At 44.8% G+C, this 17,197-nt stretch overlaps 1 protein-coding gene across 1 annotated transcript in view; it reads right to left on the bottom strand.

The window, feature by feature from the left end:
• RAB3A (RAB3A, member RAS oncogene family) overlaps nucleotides 1-5,833 on the bottom strand; it is a 121,320-nt gene extending 115,487 nt beyond the window's left edge. The window contains exon 1 of the mRNA XM_085639897.1: nucleotides 5,698-5,833. The gene's annotated coding sequence lies outside the window, so the exon portion shown is untranslated. The remainder of the gene's footprint in view (nucleotides 1-5,697) is intronic.
• Between the last annotated feature and the right edge of the window lie 11,364 nt (nucleotides 5,834-17,197).

Here is a 17,197-nt window from a genome sequence, read left to right as displayed (position 1 = left end):
CAGGGGCCAGGGCCTATTTTAGTCTTATTAGTCCCCACACTAATCATTAATTACTGACTTCCATATTCCCACTCACATTCATCACAATACGGCGTTCTCAGATCAGAAGATCTCCGCCAAAGATGCCACCAGGCCCGTCGGACATTCCAGCGCCGGTCCGACGAGGAGCGCCCGATGATGAAGCATGACACCCTACCAGGTGTGTGAGGGCAACAAGATCTGAAATTTAGATTTCCCTCTCGTGACCAAATAACAGCAAGCCGGTAGCAACTTTAACTACCCTAGCCTTGAGGAGGAACTGTTCTTTTCTGGTTGTTTATGTACAAAAGAGAGTACTCAAGATTTAGCTGCACTTTAATGGCTTCTGGAACGCCACTCAGAGTAAGGAAGATGAAATTTGGTGTGTGGTAACTGCCCCTGGGAGAGAGGTTTGTGTGTCACACTAGGGTCAATACCAAATATGTGCCATTAGTTACGAAAGTGCCGTAGAATCATGCAACAATGATGAAATGAATTACAATGAAGTTGTAAAAATTGTATGATGCACCCATTATCCAGATCATTTGGGTGTGTGAATGGGCCGTTGCCATTGGTTTCACTAAAGAACACCTCCGCTCATCCGGACTCCTACTTGCACACATCCCACACATACGAAAAACCAGATCCAGAGGTCGAGCCTTCTCCTACAGCGCTCCTAAAGGGTGGAAAGACCCGCCACTATACATAAGATCCTCCTCTTCACCTCTTGAATTCTGCAAGAAGCTGATGACCTGCCTTTTCAAGTAGTCGGTTTGGCTAGGCTCACACTTGGCCAGTGCCAGGATACCCTCCCGAGTCATAGTGCGCTTTACAAGGCTGCATAACATCTTATAACATAGGAAATCATCTGGTCTAATAAAATTCAGTGTGAGCCTGAAAGTTTGTAATATGTGTGTGTTAATGTTGACAGGCATGCATAGCCTTGCAGCGGATCCAGATTGATCCAACATCTTTGGATTAGAGTTCCTTAGCCACTGAAAAGCAGCATGAAGGAATGTCAGAGAGAATCCGCATTGTGTTTGAGACCAAAACAAGTGCTGGAAACAAAGGTTGAGCTTCGAGGATAAATAACAAAAAATGATATCAAACACTGTAAGTCTTGAATTCACAGCATCATTTTTTGCTTTTACCAATTTGAAAATTGCGGTGCCCAAGAATTGTCCAAAGTGGACTTTACCAAAGCATTCCATACAACGTGCTCAGGTAGTGAGTCAGGAGCATTACATATTGCGAACCTAGAACAGGCTTCCTTCCCACATGGATTATTTGCTGGGGGAAAGACTCAAGAAAATAAGTTAGAAAGTGTTATTTGGATTTTAAACAGATGCTCTCTCTTGTGGATTCGATGCTAGGCAACACAATGCCATCCTCAGGCTTACAGGGACCCGAGGACATAGAGAGACTCCAGGCACCCTAGGTGAGTACACGAGGTGTCTGAAAAAGTTCCCTGCAACGCATGAGTTGTGAGTCAGACGTAGAATCTCCACCCTTTGCAGCATGGACAAGATGGTCTGAGTAGGGAAACAGAAGTTAAGTGCACTTTGTGTCCTTCCTTGCATCAGACATGCAGAAAAGGGTAAATGGTTAAAGTGTGTATAAAAAATGATCTCCCTGAGAATAATGGTGGTAAAGGCACTCCCCCTCAGGGACAATCCAATCTTGAGTCACATGAGAGGGCCCACAAAATGTGCTTTTGTGCTACAACTGATGCTACATAGACATTCAAAGCGGTACAAAAGGGGGTGGTGATGGACGGAGCATCAGAACCAATCAAACACTCACACCCAGTCAACAGATCTTGGTTTGATCCATCACCGTTCTTTAGCCCACTCTGCCTCCCCAGTTCAGACATGGCCATATGCAAATCAGTCTGACCCTGTGCCTCATGGGAACAGTCCAGCCCGAACTGCCAAGCCATGCCTTCCCTGGACTGGAAACAAGCATCCTAGGACCGGTTTCTGGCATTTCAGCCGTCTTCAGCCAGGCTTGCTTGACTCCAGTGGCAAAGTGAGCAAGGGACTCACGTCCGAGCATACCCTGCCACCTTATGGCGAACAAAGCGGTACAAAAGGGGGTGGTGATGGACGGAGCATCAGAACCAATCAAACACTCACACCCAGTCAACAGATCTGGGTTTGATCCATCACCGTTCTTTAGCCCACTCTGCCACCCAGTTCAGACATGGCCATATGCAAATCAGTCTGACCCTGTGCCTCATGGGAACAGTCCAGCCCGAACTGCCAAGTAAGTTGGCAGGGTATGCTCAGACGTGAGTCCCTTGCTCACTTTGCCACTGGATTCAAGCTATCCTGGCTGAAGACGGCTGAAATGCCTGAAACCGGTCCTAGGAAGCTTGATTCCGGTCCAGGGAAGGCATCACCACCCCCTTTTGTACCACATAGACATTCAGGCGTGGCTATGGAAGAGGAGGAAACTCCTACCCAGGGAACCCCAGGTGTCTGACTTTACATCCCTGGACAGGAATATAAGTATGCATGACAGGTATGTAAGTAAGAATTGAATATGGTGCACTACATGAAACCAGGTGTCTTCTTCATAGCACGCTAGTTCTATGTGGAAATTCAGACAGGAAGACCGAGTGAAGTAGGGCCAGGTAGGTAATACTTTCTGAAAGATGGTTCCAACACAAGAGTCCAGGTTAGAAGTCCTTTCACAACTCTAGTCCCACCACTACTATTTTCTGTGCCCTAGCTTGGATTTTATGACAGTAAAGAGATTTTCCTTGCTTGAGCCAAGAAACTAGTTAGTGTAAGCCTTGTATCTAGTATATTTTATCTAGTATATGCTCCTCACAAGATCCAGGGTCCCCCACTTATCCGATGATTGTCAAGTGGGATCCTACAAGAATAGGCAGGACGTAAACACCTGACCACATCAACATGTACTTTTGGTGACACTGGTTCCCTTTGTACTGAACCACTAATGCCCGCAATGATTGATTTCACACAAGAAGGATGGGATGGACGCTTCAAATTAAATGCTGGGATTTATCGATTCCCGGACACTAACACACGCATATTCCTTTCGAGCAGCAATACGCCCGTGCATGCTCATGAAAGATGCTGCAGCCTTGTTATCTCACGGATGTGCTTTCACCTCAGTTTCATGGGGATAACCTTGCATATGTGTAGGGATCATTTATAGTTCCTGTGAATCAGACTCCATAACGCTGTAAATGTACCCCCTACAGGCAGCAGTTACCCACTGCAAACTATTTGTACAAGGATAAAAGGTTAAATGATCGTAAGACGATTAATATCATTAACGAGGCACCTAAGGTTTTTTTGTGTTCTTTACCTAGCACACAGGATTACACAAGTCACCACAGGACAAGTCCCTAGAGATTGGCTTAGGAATTACATAATGACACCCCTATCTCAAAAAAGCAGAGTAACAACCAGATATCAAAGACAGTATCTTACAGCCGAGAAGCATTAAACTGCATGCTTGACTTGCTGTGTTTAGAAATGACAAGGTCAGCAGCTTACGGGCCAGTGGATAAGACCGATGTGCGACATTCATCCGTCTGCGTTACAGACCGTCTGGTATGCCAAATAACGATGCATGGTGAAAAGCATTCAAGAATTGGAGGCAAACATGCAAGAATCTATTCTTATATCTTATTTCGCTATCTGAGTTTTTGGTTGTAGGAAGCAGTACAAGGATTGTCTGTCTTTTAGTCGAATTTTTAATGCACAGGCTTTATCTCTCGGCATAAGTCAATGGTCTTTGCTATGCATTTAAACAGACGGTAGGAAATAATATTTTGAGGTCAGCTTTTGTGTGGCACCCATGAAGTCTTCCCAAGAGTGCCAGAAACAGATATCATTGTACACCAGTCAATTCCAAGACAGATATTATGAGAACAGGCAATCACACGTCCGTCCACGCCTGCTCCCTCTTCGAGGTCATCTCATTATGGCAATATACAGGTCAAGCAAAGTGATTCCTTGATTCACTGCACTTTATTCAGAAACAGGTACGGAGAATAAAATACATGTACTGCCTGTTTCTCTCATTAAACCCCCAGATTTGAAACAGATTCCTTTAAAGCTAATAAAAGTAAGTCTTAAACAATGTATCGATCTGTGTTCTGCAATTGTTTCTGTCTTAATTCACTAATAAAACAAGATCTTCTCAATGTTCTTGAATCCACAGAGAATTTGCAACACAGGGTCAAATAGCAAAAGCTATGAGGGTTTAAGAATAAAAAAATAGGGTACGCACGGATGTTGAATTAACATATGCATTTTAAACTTAAGTTAATTCACAAACCTGACAAATGCAAAACACAGAAACAAAACCACAGAATAGTTACTTCTCAAGAAATATTGCTTTTTTTCCTTTTCAAATGTGCTTACTCAGCAACCCCACTTATGAACCGGATGGGGACGCCTTTAATACATGTTGAAATCAATACTGTCAACAAACAAACAGAATTAATAATGAAAGACCGAATTTTGCTGGAGCTGGGAACATAAGCCTGTTCCATCTGCGGAGGGGGGGGGGGGGGGGACACATCATATTTATCTCCCTTGAGGAAGGCTCCGAAATGGATGCAGCGCGAGCCAGCGAAGCAACCCTTATGCCCAGCATCCCCTCCCCCATCATGCAAGCAAAAATGAACATCCCTGGAGGGGGCAGACTGATGCCCCCATCCTCCCCCTTCCCTTGCACCCCACTCACCTCCCCCACTCTGCTTAAGCACCAACACTGTCTCTCCTACTTAAGAATTAAAAACATGGCTGTGCTGTCACTAAATATGATTATTTTTCAAGGCGGGTTAGAGTCTGGGTCATTCTTTTTCGCAGGATTGCTTAGTCAGCATGTAAAATGTACAACAGAATAAAAAACGAGGATATTTTTTAGCTCAGATCTAGAATGGTGGAATTGTTCTGTAAATTATCACAGAATTATTTCATGCAAAGATTTAGATGAAATAAAATAGTAGTGTTTTAAAGGGATATGCTCCCAGTCCATGAACCATGCAGCTGATACACACATGTAAAAAATCTACAAGCAAACGGCATACCACCTCATCATGCGAATGCACATGCCCTGATGCATGATGATGGTCATACGTGCGTGCACAAACACTATAATAGTTCGTACCTATGTCCCTATCCGAGCAATGTGTATGCACTGACCACCGTTAATTTAAAGCGCTTAGAGGCAATCCAATTTTCTCTTTGAGCTATACAAAAATAATCCGCACCGTTGAATATACACATTTAATTTACAACGCCCCACCACCCCTAAATATTTGCAGATCTGAATATAAACACGAATGCTGAAAACACAACAGCCCTCTGCAGGATCGAGGCATCTGCACCAGGGCTATCTATGCTTATAAATTATGGAACATCCGCGGTCAGCCCTCCATTCTCATCGACTACAGAGAGGCACATTCCGCCCCCGACACATTTAATGCAAATCCTTCCGTTTCAGCATCCCTGCGGTGTCAGATGAAGGTTACACAGCATCTTTCCCGTCTTAGCAAGCAAGGAGCCAGGATGCTGCAGCAACCTCCTCTTTTTCCCTGTATTACATTACTGCATAACGGGCGTGTTTAAAAAAACAAACAAATACCACAATATTTGTGTGCATTGCAGAAGAAATACGGCGTAAGCCTCTTACCTCTCTCGCCCTTGCTTTTTATTGCTCCGCTCCTATTGCACCAAACGCAGCCTATGCTCCTGCACCTGCAGTGACCGCTTCTGACGTCAGCCTGATTGACGGCTGCGAGGCGAAGGGCGTGGCCGTTCTGGCCGCGGAGGACACGCCCTCCTCTCTAGCAAGCGGAGAGGACGCCTTCTGCTCCGTAGCTGTCAATCAAGCCAGCGTTGTTTTAACCCCGCCCCTCTGCTGCCTTTTCTCAATCAGAGCGGAACGCGCGGGGTGATTGGCGTGGCTCTGACCAATGGGAAGGCGACGCTTGGTGGCCGGGCACTGCCTCCCCATATAGGCGGAGCTTGTTTCGTTCCTTCGTCTCAGAAAGTCTGTTGCTGATGGCGAAGCCTGATGCATTATTAAACCGTCCCTCCCCTGGTCGTTAATGGGTGAATAATGAATGATGGGAGTCGGTAATGCGACTCCAGCCTAGTGACAGCAACGGGTTGCTGACGGCGGGGCCGTGCGCCCGTTGCCTGCCCGAGGCAGGCGATGGGGAGAGCCGCTTGTTGTCTGGCCCTGGGCGCCATTTTCTTCAGTGGCTGCATCCAGAATGAGCCCACAGCAGTGCCCCGCAGTTGTGTATCAGTAATGTCCATGTTTCCCAGGGGTGTAGTTAGCACAGTAGGCCATGTCAGGGATGAGGCTTGCAGCTCGGTGCAAAAAAGATGCAGATATCTGTATCACACTTAAAAACTACAAATTCTAGCATGCATCAGGGCTGTGGGTAAAAGAGACTGCTCACAAATCATTTCTAGGACACGGTAGAAGAAGGCTAAAGTTATGCAGTAATACCCCAAAAAAGAGTGTTGTAATTTTTTAAAAAATAAACCTTTTGACATAAAAAAAAAATGATATGTATTTAAGCATAGCAATATGGCTCTGATGAGTACGTTGTCAGCCTGGTCCTAGGTAAGCTGCCCTGAGCAGTTCCATTTAAAGTAATTTGTCAACTTTCTTTTGGTGAAGTAAACTCGAGCCTTATGTATTAGGTGTTACCCTTTGAACTCTTCAGCACATTTTAAACTAATGCAATAACTCCCATCGACTTGATGGAATTGCCCCCCTGAAAACATGGCTCACCATAAAAAATTAAAATAATCTCCCTTGAATTTTAATGGGTTCGCCTCTAAAACTGACCATTATCGCTCTCCGTGGAGATTCAAAGTGTTGTGAAGGGGTAACCATTTGGTACTGACCCGTGCGAGTCAGTTGATTTAATGCAGTTAGTGTTTTTTGTGTTACTTCAACATGAACTGCAGGTGCTGTTGGATACAACATAGAGGTTCTTTGTTAATACCTACCTAGGCTACTTTGCCACAGTGACCTTAGGGCACAAGGGCTCGTTTCACTATCGTTTGAACCCTTCACTCACCCTGTAATTTTACAGTCATTAGTTTACCCTGGTAGACCTTCAAAGGAGCCTTTCCACCTGTGTGCACCAGATGATTCAGCCATCTTTAAACAGGCAACTAACAATCCTTGTTTTCTCTGAGACCGGCTTCCAAAAGGAGATATCAAATCTGGAAATATATTCTAGCAAAACAAAGGTTCACTGTGCGATTGGTTCTCATTACTTATGCTGTGCCAGTGGTTCAAGGTGGCGGGAACTGGCACACGTATTAGTGAGCTAGGACTTTTTTTTAGATATCATCAGACTTTGACACAGGGCTTTAGGGATTTAAAAACAGTGAAGAAGGAAAGAGGCAGTAATGAAACCTAAAATAGTGGGGGGAGGGCGCCTGGAATGTAGCGTGGTGAAAGAATTGGGTATGATGTGAAAGGAATATTCATCGGTCTCCGTATTTAGCAGCCCTGGAATTTGGCGGTGCTTGTAGCAGGCTTCTAAGAAAATCTTTTGTCTCCTGCAATTATTTTATTATACTTTTTACATTAAAGCACTGGTGTGGTGCTATGTAATATTAAGTACCTTCGTGCTTAAGAAAACCTGATCTGTTTTTACACTGTTTACGTTCTTGCTGAAGAGACTAAACCCTTTGACCACTCTGACGACATGGGCATCAATTGGAAATAGCCGGAGGTTGGCTTGCTCCTCTTATCGCTGCCACTCCCCTAACCACTGCAGATCTGATGACGGTATGACAGGAGTAGAAAGGAAACTGGGCTCTAAGACCTCCTTGTATTTTCCACTTCAAGCCCTTCCTATATGCACCAAATTGAATGTGCTGTTGTGGGGTTAGGGGGGAAGATGGTGTCAACCCGGGGATGTCATTGAGGACGTGTAAAGGGACCCTGATGTCAGTTTTGCTGCCCATGGCATTTTGGTGGGTCAATGGAATTTTCTGGTGAATGCCTCCATCAAGCATTCCTTTGTGTCTCTGACAAAGCTGTACCCATTCTGGCCTCTGTTGCAGCCGGATGCTCAGGCACAACATATTAAGACTGGTATAAGGGGGCACAATAGGGCTCCGCTGACAAAAAACGGCACAGCACCCGCAGCAGGTAAACAGGCAGGGATGAGAACTGACCAAAATCACAGAAGCAGGTGGGATACAAGGAACATGTACAAACGAGAAAAGCAACAAAGTTAGACAGATAAGGTCAAGAAGCTACACAGGGTAGGGGTGGTACATCTATTTCCCCCATACAAGCAATTATCCCAATTGAGTGAAAAGAAAGAGAACCATGGGTTTAGTGGGGTCACCGCATGCAGAGTTTCACAGTTGATGATCAGAAGTATCTGCTCTGTGTGGGGTCTGCAACGTTCTTATGGCAAATACCAGGCTCACAAGCTACGGCGTGCTTGACAGAGAAACTTTTTAAATATATTGCAGCTATGGCTCCCAGATTTCAATTTTTATTGAATTTTACACATACAGATAGGAAACAATATGGCATCTTGGTATGTGTGTATATTTATTTATTTATTTTAGTTAAATAAATGTGCAAAAATATAACTTTTACAGCTTAATTTTTTCATAAAATCCCAATTAAAATTGGATTAACACAGAAAAACGCACACAAAATAAATATGAATAAATACAGAAATATATATAAAAAAATCACAACCATAACGCGAGGCTCAGAGCAGCTTCACTTGCAAAGCATAAACTCATGCTACTCTGGTAACTACCCACTTTCCCTGGTATCCCTGCTCCCCAGTGACCTGTTTTCCGTGGTCTCTGTATCATAACAGCAGCAGGCAGGACCTCAGGGCAAGAGTGTCATTCCCATGTATGCCAACATTTGGAAGCACCTAAGAGAAGGATTTTCAGACCCAGTTTTGGGTACTAGGTATGAGACGGCTACTGAGCCTCTATCTTGGTAGCTGAGTCTCTTTACCTCCGAAGTCCCTGGGCCTCCGGCAGGGGTCTCTAAAAACAAAGCTACAAGAACACAACTCTGCAGCTCATGCCCCAGAGTACCGAGAAAAGTAGTCCATGGCTTACGCAAAGAGATAATATGCGATTAGAAACACAGAATCCAACAGTTCACTAGACACTTCTTAATACTTGAGTCTTGTTTGCTTCAGTTTGGCCCGAGTGTCTTGTTCATGTAGTTCAGTCACCAGAGACCATGCTTGTCTCCGGTGGAAGTGTTTTACATGGGCAGCTTGTGGCGTTATCTCAGATTGAGATAGGCAACCTTTGAGTGTGGTCATCTGGCAGTTGTGTCCATTCGGCCTAGCCCTGCCTCTCCCAAGAGGCGCCTGTTGGCTGCAGAGCGGTCGAGTCAAGCAGTTGAGTGGTCTGTGTCATCAGGTCAGCATACATGTGATTGGGAAGCCAGCACCAATACAGAGAGAAAGGCCCACCTCAGGATCTTCCATGTGAGGTGCTGCAGGAGTTCATAGGGAACTATAGATGTCACAAGAGCCCATTTTCGGGGACCCTCAGAGGCATGTTAGTGTGTGGGCAAAGAACACCAGTTCGGGAACTGCAGCTTGCTGCTCAGTCACTTTGGTTAAGGGCGCCTTTGGAGTATGGTGGAGTATGGGACTGGGATGGTCGCGGGCGTCCCACCTCAACGGGGGCTCCTCACTGTTATTGATTTGGGATCCTTATTTCCCACCGGCGAACCCGCCATGCTAGCGAAGCTAGAGAGGAGAGTCCAGGGCTTTCAGTGGGCCATGTCCTGCGGGTGCTCAGCACCGGCAGCTCTATAGAGCAGGTGCCGACTGGGTCCCTATCGGTTTCTCCAATTTTGCCCTCGGTGGAAAAAAAATCAAATCTTATCCCTGCAGCAGTGACACCCTTCACTGCCTTAGCGGTAACTTCAAAGAGACTTGTTGTAGTTCTTTCAGCCTCATCATTTCAGAACGCAAGCATTTTCAATGTTATATTCAAGAAAGCCATAGTTGTTGCTGATTTATCTTGCACAAACAACAACCATTGGCGAAACCAATAGCCCTGGCTTTATGTAGGTGTAATGTTACTTGTTGTACCAATATTATATATCTGGATGCAATGACAGAAGCAGCAAAATACCAGTTGGGCGGCACACCATGCTAAGCACAGATTTTTAGCTTGCATATATTTAAGCCACACCCTTAATTACATCAGCCACGCCCCTTTGAGAGGCCCTCCTAGTTTTTTTCATTCCACTTAAAGCCCTGGAAGGGCCAAGGAACAATCCAGGCCACTTCAGGGCAGCTGACAGACACCCACAGAGCACGCAGGACGGCAGCAGGTCGCCACACTCTCGGTGGTCGCCTCCGTTTCGGTTTACTGTAAGAATCTCACTCAAGATGGTGGCATCGGTGCACTTCTCTGGGCAGCTTCTCCACCAGGCAGCTGGGTAAAGGAGGCCGATATTGGCAAGTTGGTCCCAGCTACTGTTGGGGGTAGTGCGGTTCAAGACATTGTTTCAGCCATGTTTTAAGTATTTTACGAAAATGGCAGATTGGGGTGTATTTTATATTGGAGACAAGCGAAACAACCAAAGGTGATCTACAAAATGTCATTATTCAAATAGGACAGGCCTTATAATTCAAAAACGGCTGGGAACCAAAAACAAATGCAATACCGCCTGTGGTTAAAAAGCGAAGAACCATTTGTCTGCTCTCACAAGGTCCCACCAGCCTTCGTCTACTCGATTGACTCACTGTGTCTTGATGTTACTCCAATCTCCCACGAACGTGGTGGGCGAGAATTCTCTATAGCAAGATGCATAAATTAGGCAGGTTTACACAGTGTCTTGAGCGATCACAACTAATACTGTGACTCAATATTTTAAAAGCCTACTTACAAAGACAAGTGGCAATTCGATGGCAATAAATGTAGATACATATGCAGAGATACACTTAATTATGTGATTTATTTAAACAGTCAGGTTGCAGTTGTTTTCATTTCAAAATATCTTTGAAGGTGCCTCCTACGTGTGTGCATCTTCTGTCATCTGAAAGATTGCTGGCTGTCATGCAAACATGAGAATATATGCTTATTGTGGATGTGAACAAGAAAAAAGACCAGATGGTGCTGAGCGCTTGTAATGAGTGGAACTGAGTTCCCATCAAGCAGAAGGTTTGCATGTGGACGTTCAGCTAGAAACATGCTCAGAGACAATGATTTTCATCTTCAAGGAGGTGGGGGATGGACACGTCCCTCCCTACCCATAACCGTGGAAACATATATTCTTACAGAACATTGTATACATTATGCCCGTTTGCGCCATCTTGAAATAAATGGCAGAGGCAGGTTTTGGTACTGAAGGAGGGAAGAGACCTCAGGAGGGCATGTATATATAGAATTAATGAGTAACAGGTAAATAGGGTACAATAATCCCTCTGAGAGGTTCTGGTGATGCTTTGCAAATTTCAGACCCTAAAGATGACGACATAGGAGAAAATGACACATCACATATGTCATTGGCTATTTTTTATATTACATGACTGTTTTGGGGATGTTAGCTTGCATATTTATTTTTTTTACAATGGCCACTGATTGGAATTAGAATGATTTTCTCTGCCCTTCATGAATACATTTTTTTTTTATAAAACATGAATGTGATGCAGCTGCTTTTCGAACGCAAATAATTTATTTGCAAAATGAGTTACCTGATGTCCCATGTCAGAACTTGTGTGTCTGATTTAGCAAAAGGAATGCTTGCATTTCAAAGGTGAAATGCAAGAACCTATCATTATCCGGATATGACCGTGCACCAGGAAAGGGGCGCATCATGACCAGCAAAGCAAGCTGATTGGGTGGAGGCATGGCCCGAGGCCCCCTCATGAGCGCCACTACTGCTTGCAGACCTCTTATTGGCTAGATTACGTTCATGTGTTCCTCACATATCGTTTCATCAGCACACAGGAGCAACTGCATATGAGGTGCAGTTTTGACACCAATCTAGTGGACCCTCTGTGGGGGTCTAGTTGCGAGTTGACAGGGTCACTTCCTAGCAGAACCTTCCAACTTTATTCAGGTGTTGACAGAACCTTCTACTTTTTTGAAGAATCTAGTTGATATCTTAGATTCTAACTAGCAAAATTCACTGCTGAAGAAAAGATTGGTACATTCTCAAAGGCTGTCTCTACCAGTGGTTAATGTGTAAAAGAACATAAATTCCAGGGCTCTCGTCAGGAGGCAGCTTGCACCAGCCCATTTCTCCTGTTAGTGCAGCCTAAAACAGAACCAACTACTAACCATGAAAGTGAGGAGAGGATGTGACGTAATGGCCAGAGCTACCAACTTCGGAGTTGGGGAACCAGATTCGAGTCTCGGCATCAGCTCAAGATCCTGTGATTCTGGGCAAATTACTTAACCTCCCCGTAAATTAATGTATTCTTAACTGGTGCTCATGAAAAGCGCCAGTGTTGATTGAGTGCTGGTGCTTAGCACCGGAAACCACCGGCTCAAATTAAGCACTGGTCTCCATTATTGCACAGTTGTCAATGACAGATCAGCTCTGACCCATGCCAACACCAATCACCTTAATGTTTTGATGCTGAACTTCACCTACGATTGCTTTTTACAGAAAAATGGTTGCCTCTGACCTCACTTCCCCTGTTTTTCTTGGTGGATAGAGGGTGAAGTATTGCCAACGTTTTTTAAAGAGGCCATTTCGTGTAGAGTATTTTTCTTTTATACCGAGTTCTCCATATCTAAGAGGCGCCAACAATATGCATTTTAAAATGGTCCTTTGTTTGACGATTTGTTCTTGGGTTTTCTGACCTACTGTCTCGTCCTTCAATGGAAGCCCTTTCAAAGTCGGTGGCAGAGGGCTTGGAAGCCCCTGCTTTGAATCTGTCAGGAATTCCTTACCTTGTTTCAAAAATATTATTTTCTTTTAGAGAGCGTCGCCATTTATAAGAGGAGCGACAGAAGTTAGACACATTTATTAGATGCCATTCCTATTTGTCTTAATACACTGATTTTATTTCTTTATTGATTGCAGCCTCAGCTCGTTGAGGGTTCAAGTTCATTTAGTAAAGAATTCAGTTGTATGGATAATAACTTGGGTTTTGATTTAACTTCCATGTAATACGCTGATTCGAACAGCGCAGATGCCCATGGTTTTTGGGCAGGATCAGCCTCCCCATTGGCATTATTCTCTCCCTTCCCTAGGAGAAGTCACAACCTTACCTTCAGAGTAGAGGGCAGCATCCTCAGCTCTATGCTGTGGTCCAGGGTCAGTCACAGCCAATAGGGAAAAGGCAACAGCGTTCTGTTTGTGGTCCTTCTTCTTCTCTTCGTTGATGCTGCAGAGCTCTTTATCCAAGTCCAAAACAAACACAAAGTACCGGTCCCTCTGCGTAAAGTGGGCACACTGGCAGGAGTGAGGTCCCGTTACGAAGGAGTCAACCTGGGCATGGAGAATCTTCTATGCATCGTCCTACGATTCCTGAACTTAAAAAAAGGAGCAGGGGCTCTACAATGGGATGTGGACGGTAGAGGCCAAAGCCAGACTTCTGAACTGTACGCAGGCTGCAGCAGGAAGAATAGGACATGTTTGACTTCAAGCGGACATAACCAATGAGGGGCTGTAATTGCTGCTCAACTGCCAGGCTGTTTGCTGATGGTGTAAACTTCCATCTTTTTTATTCAATGAACATTGGATCTTCTAGTGCTTTTTTCCTTCTCTACCATATGTAGGGAACCACCATCTTGTGCTACAGTTATCGTGTTCCTCCGGTGGACACCATTCACAAAGCATTTGAACCGCCAAACACATTAGCACAGTCACACGGCTCAAAATCAGGGGCAAAAGAAAAACTCCAGTTCTGGTGGCTGGATAGATTTTCTTGGACAGAGTTGATCGATTCCCTATCCAACAAGTTTGCAGATCACAAGAATTTGCATCCCAACAGTACACCGCCACAATCATCTGCACCCCCATGGCACGGAGAGGTGGTGGTTGCCTCCCTCCACTATGGACGGGGAAATATTTTCAGCACCTTGGAGCTGGGAACAGCAACAAAGAAAATAAGGAGCACCTCCAGTAGTGTTGAAGGTTCCCAGATCACTAGCAAAGACAGAGTGCCGCAAAGACAAGGAAGGGCAGGTTGGCACTTCAGTTAGTTGGGCGATTTCCATGTATCTACCTACCCTTTCCGCTTTCCTTTAGGGAATTTATACGTCTTTGCAAAGCAGTACGGTGACATTTTGAGATTACAGGAAGCTGCATGACCCCTACGTTGAAACATCTACAGCAGCTTCTTCTGGAAACACAGGTTCACCTTACAGAGGAGGCAATTTATGGACAGGGACTAAAATAACCACAGGATAGGTTTCATGACACAAATCAAGGAGACGGCGAAGGGCAGCGGGAACTCTGAGATTGATAGCAGCCGGAGTGGAGCAGAAAACGCGGCGAGAAAGAACAACTTCTGCAGAAGGGTCCAGATTTTAGGTAAATTAGCATCCAGATGTTTGAGCAGAACCCTACAGGATGCAAGTGCATTAAGAAGTAATTCGTACATGAGGTGTTTATACCGTATGGAAGCTCACCGCACCTGCGCAGTACATTGACAAGTTAAACATGATGTTATCAAAACATCTTAACAGTATAGCTCGTTACATGGAGCATGATGAAGACTTGAGAGTAAAGCAATCGCTCTATGAAGAAATATCAAGAGGCAAGACGAGCACAACATCACTGTACAAACAAGCATTGACAAATCCAAACGGTCGTATCTTTGCTCTGTCAATGGGTTTTAGCCACGCGGCACACAATTCCTGTTGCTGTGTGTGCAGCATGGCTAAAGTTTAAAAAACAAAGCTTTTGACACAAAAGCCATATCATTTTTTGTCATGCGCACCACCTGTGCGCATGCCTACAAAGTGACTTGGGTGTTTCTTTTATTTCCTTTTAGTTGAATCAATAACTAAAAAGAAAATGCAAAAAGTATTTTGTTTTTGAAAGTGAGGGGGCAGGGCTTGTTTGAATGAAAACTGCAGTTAGGAGGGTGGGGCACCAAGGCTACATGGGGCAGGGCTGGAGGGTGTTGGGAGACACTAAGCAACACGGGGGAGAGCAGGGGTGCTGGGAAAGCAACACGGGGAGGGACTGAAAAGCCTACGCAACACGGCTGAGGGCGGGAGGGACGGGAAGCCTACATGGAGAATTCTCCCTGTTGCAGGCAGGCAACAGAAAGAATTACTAACGAAAAGGCAGTTTGAAAACAGATGCACTCTCATGGAGTGCTTCGCAGAAAAGAAAAAAGTAGTGCCTGAAAAACATGTACTGGAAGAGCTGTGCCGGCCAATCAAAGTACGGTAAAGAGGCCATGCTCCACTGGAGGGAGAAACACAATACTGAAAAGCTGGGATATGAATAAGAAGCAAGCAGGCAAATCAGAGCGACAAGAAAATCCAACCAACGGTAAGCAGTGGGCGGGCTCTAAGGTGCTCTATGTACATGGAAAGCCACAATATGCCTTGCAACAGACGCCCCATGAGCTGTCTGGAGGCTCGACCTAAAAACGACAAAGCGTATGTCTTGCAACAAAGCTACAGACTAATTTGCACAAATGCTGTATATGAAAGACAAAATAAAAAGTGCATGTTTGTTTCACTGTGTTTACTTTTGACAGAGCTGAACCTTTCACTGGAATGAACAAGAGATGCGGGTGTATAAATGTTTCTGCACTAGTATAAAGTATGCTGATTCCCCGGCTCCTGACAGAATGTTTACGAATGTTTGCAAGATTGAAATGCGGCTGGGAGCCCGGGCTGCAGTCTTCTTTACAGTCAATGCAATAAGTGAATTCCATGCAGAGGTGGGGTGCACTCTCTGCACGATTTAAGAAATGTAATATAACAAGTGATGCCGTCTCTGGCCTTCGGCCACCCCTGGCAGAGCCCTTGCCTCGCTTGGAGGGCTGCCCTGGAATGACTTACTCAATTTAAGGAGGGAATAGGAACAGAACAGACCGGCTTCACAATGATCCGGGAGAAATTGGGGATGGTAGTGTTGAATCCAGCCAAAGATGTGGCTATTTCTATGGAAAGTTCACAAACATTTTTACAATTCTCAATCAAGCATCAGCTAAGCTCATAGAGCGGGTTTCCATTTTGAGTCCTGACCAAAACATAAAAAATGCCAAGAAACCAAAACAATTGTTTTTTTGTATACAATGTATTTTTTTGAAATAAAGTATTCGATGTGTGAGGATTCCTTTTAAGATGTACAATAGTGCCTCGTGTGTTGCAATGCAAGGGTTCCAAGGGAGGGGGGGGGGAATGATACACCAAACAGTCAATAGCATGAGGTGAGCGGGTGATACTACACTGGGTGGAGTGAAAGCCCACTCCATGTACATTTTAAATAATTCGTAAAAAGTGGTCGAACAAGACAGCTATGCTGTAAAGTCAGACCAACATTTATCAATTTACTAGTGCAGTAAGGTGGTTAAGAAGCCGTAAGGGCCGCCTTTCATACAGGAAGATGATGGCGGTATAGGTATACCAGTCCTCCAAGTACGTACTGTCTTGCCGCTGTTTGCGGTATAATTTGGCGATTCTTGTTGCAGGTCTTGCTTCTTCCTGCTAGTAAGTGCTAACAGCCAGTGTCAGGGAGGAAGACGAGGGGTGTGCTGAAAAAGAACTAATAAGAGGCCCTGTATGTTTGCCCACACTTTCAATGTATAGATCACATACCTCTGTCGCCATCATATAATTGTAATCTTCTGAAGCCTGTGGAGATATTCAGGGCATGGGATTGATTGGGCCAGGCCAAGATGAAGCCTCGTACGAAGGTGGACCCCTGGGCCTTCATCTTGTCTAGGTATACCTGCTCCTCTTTCAAGCCCTATATTTCTCTTGGAAAAGTCAAGACGTCATGGACGCTCATGAGAATCTTGTGACGTCATGGATCCTTTTGTACCCGGTGGAACGTCCATAACGAGCAAAGGCATTAGGTCTTGCTTTAATATGAGAACGCGCGCAAACAAAGGCATAAACAAATGCTGCCTAGCGTCTAAAGCCAGAGCTATTGCCTTTGCTAGTGCTGGGGGAGATTATCAACAAATGTTTGTTTACAGAATAAAATGCAAATATGTGATCAA

This window comes from Triturus cristatus, chromosome 12, assembly GCF_964204655.1.
Source record: "Triturus cristatus chromosome 12, aTriCri1.1, whole genome shotgun sequence".
Classification (NCBI taxonomy): Eukaryota; Metazoa; Chordata; class Amphibia; order Caudata; family Salamandridae; genus Triturus; species Triturus cristatus.
Note: the sequence above shows the minus strand (reverse complement) of the source record. Positions and strands in the feature narration are given on the sequence as shown.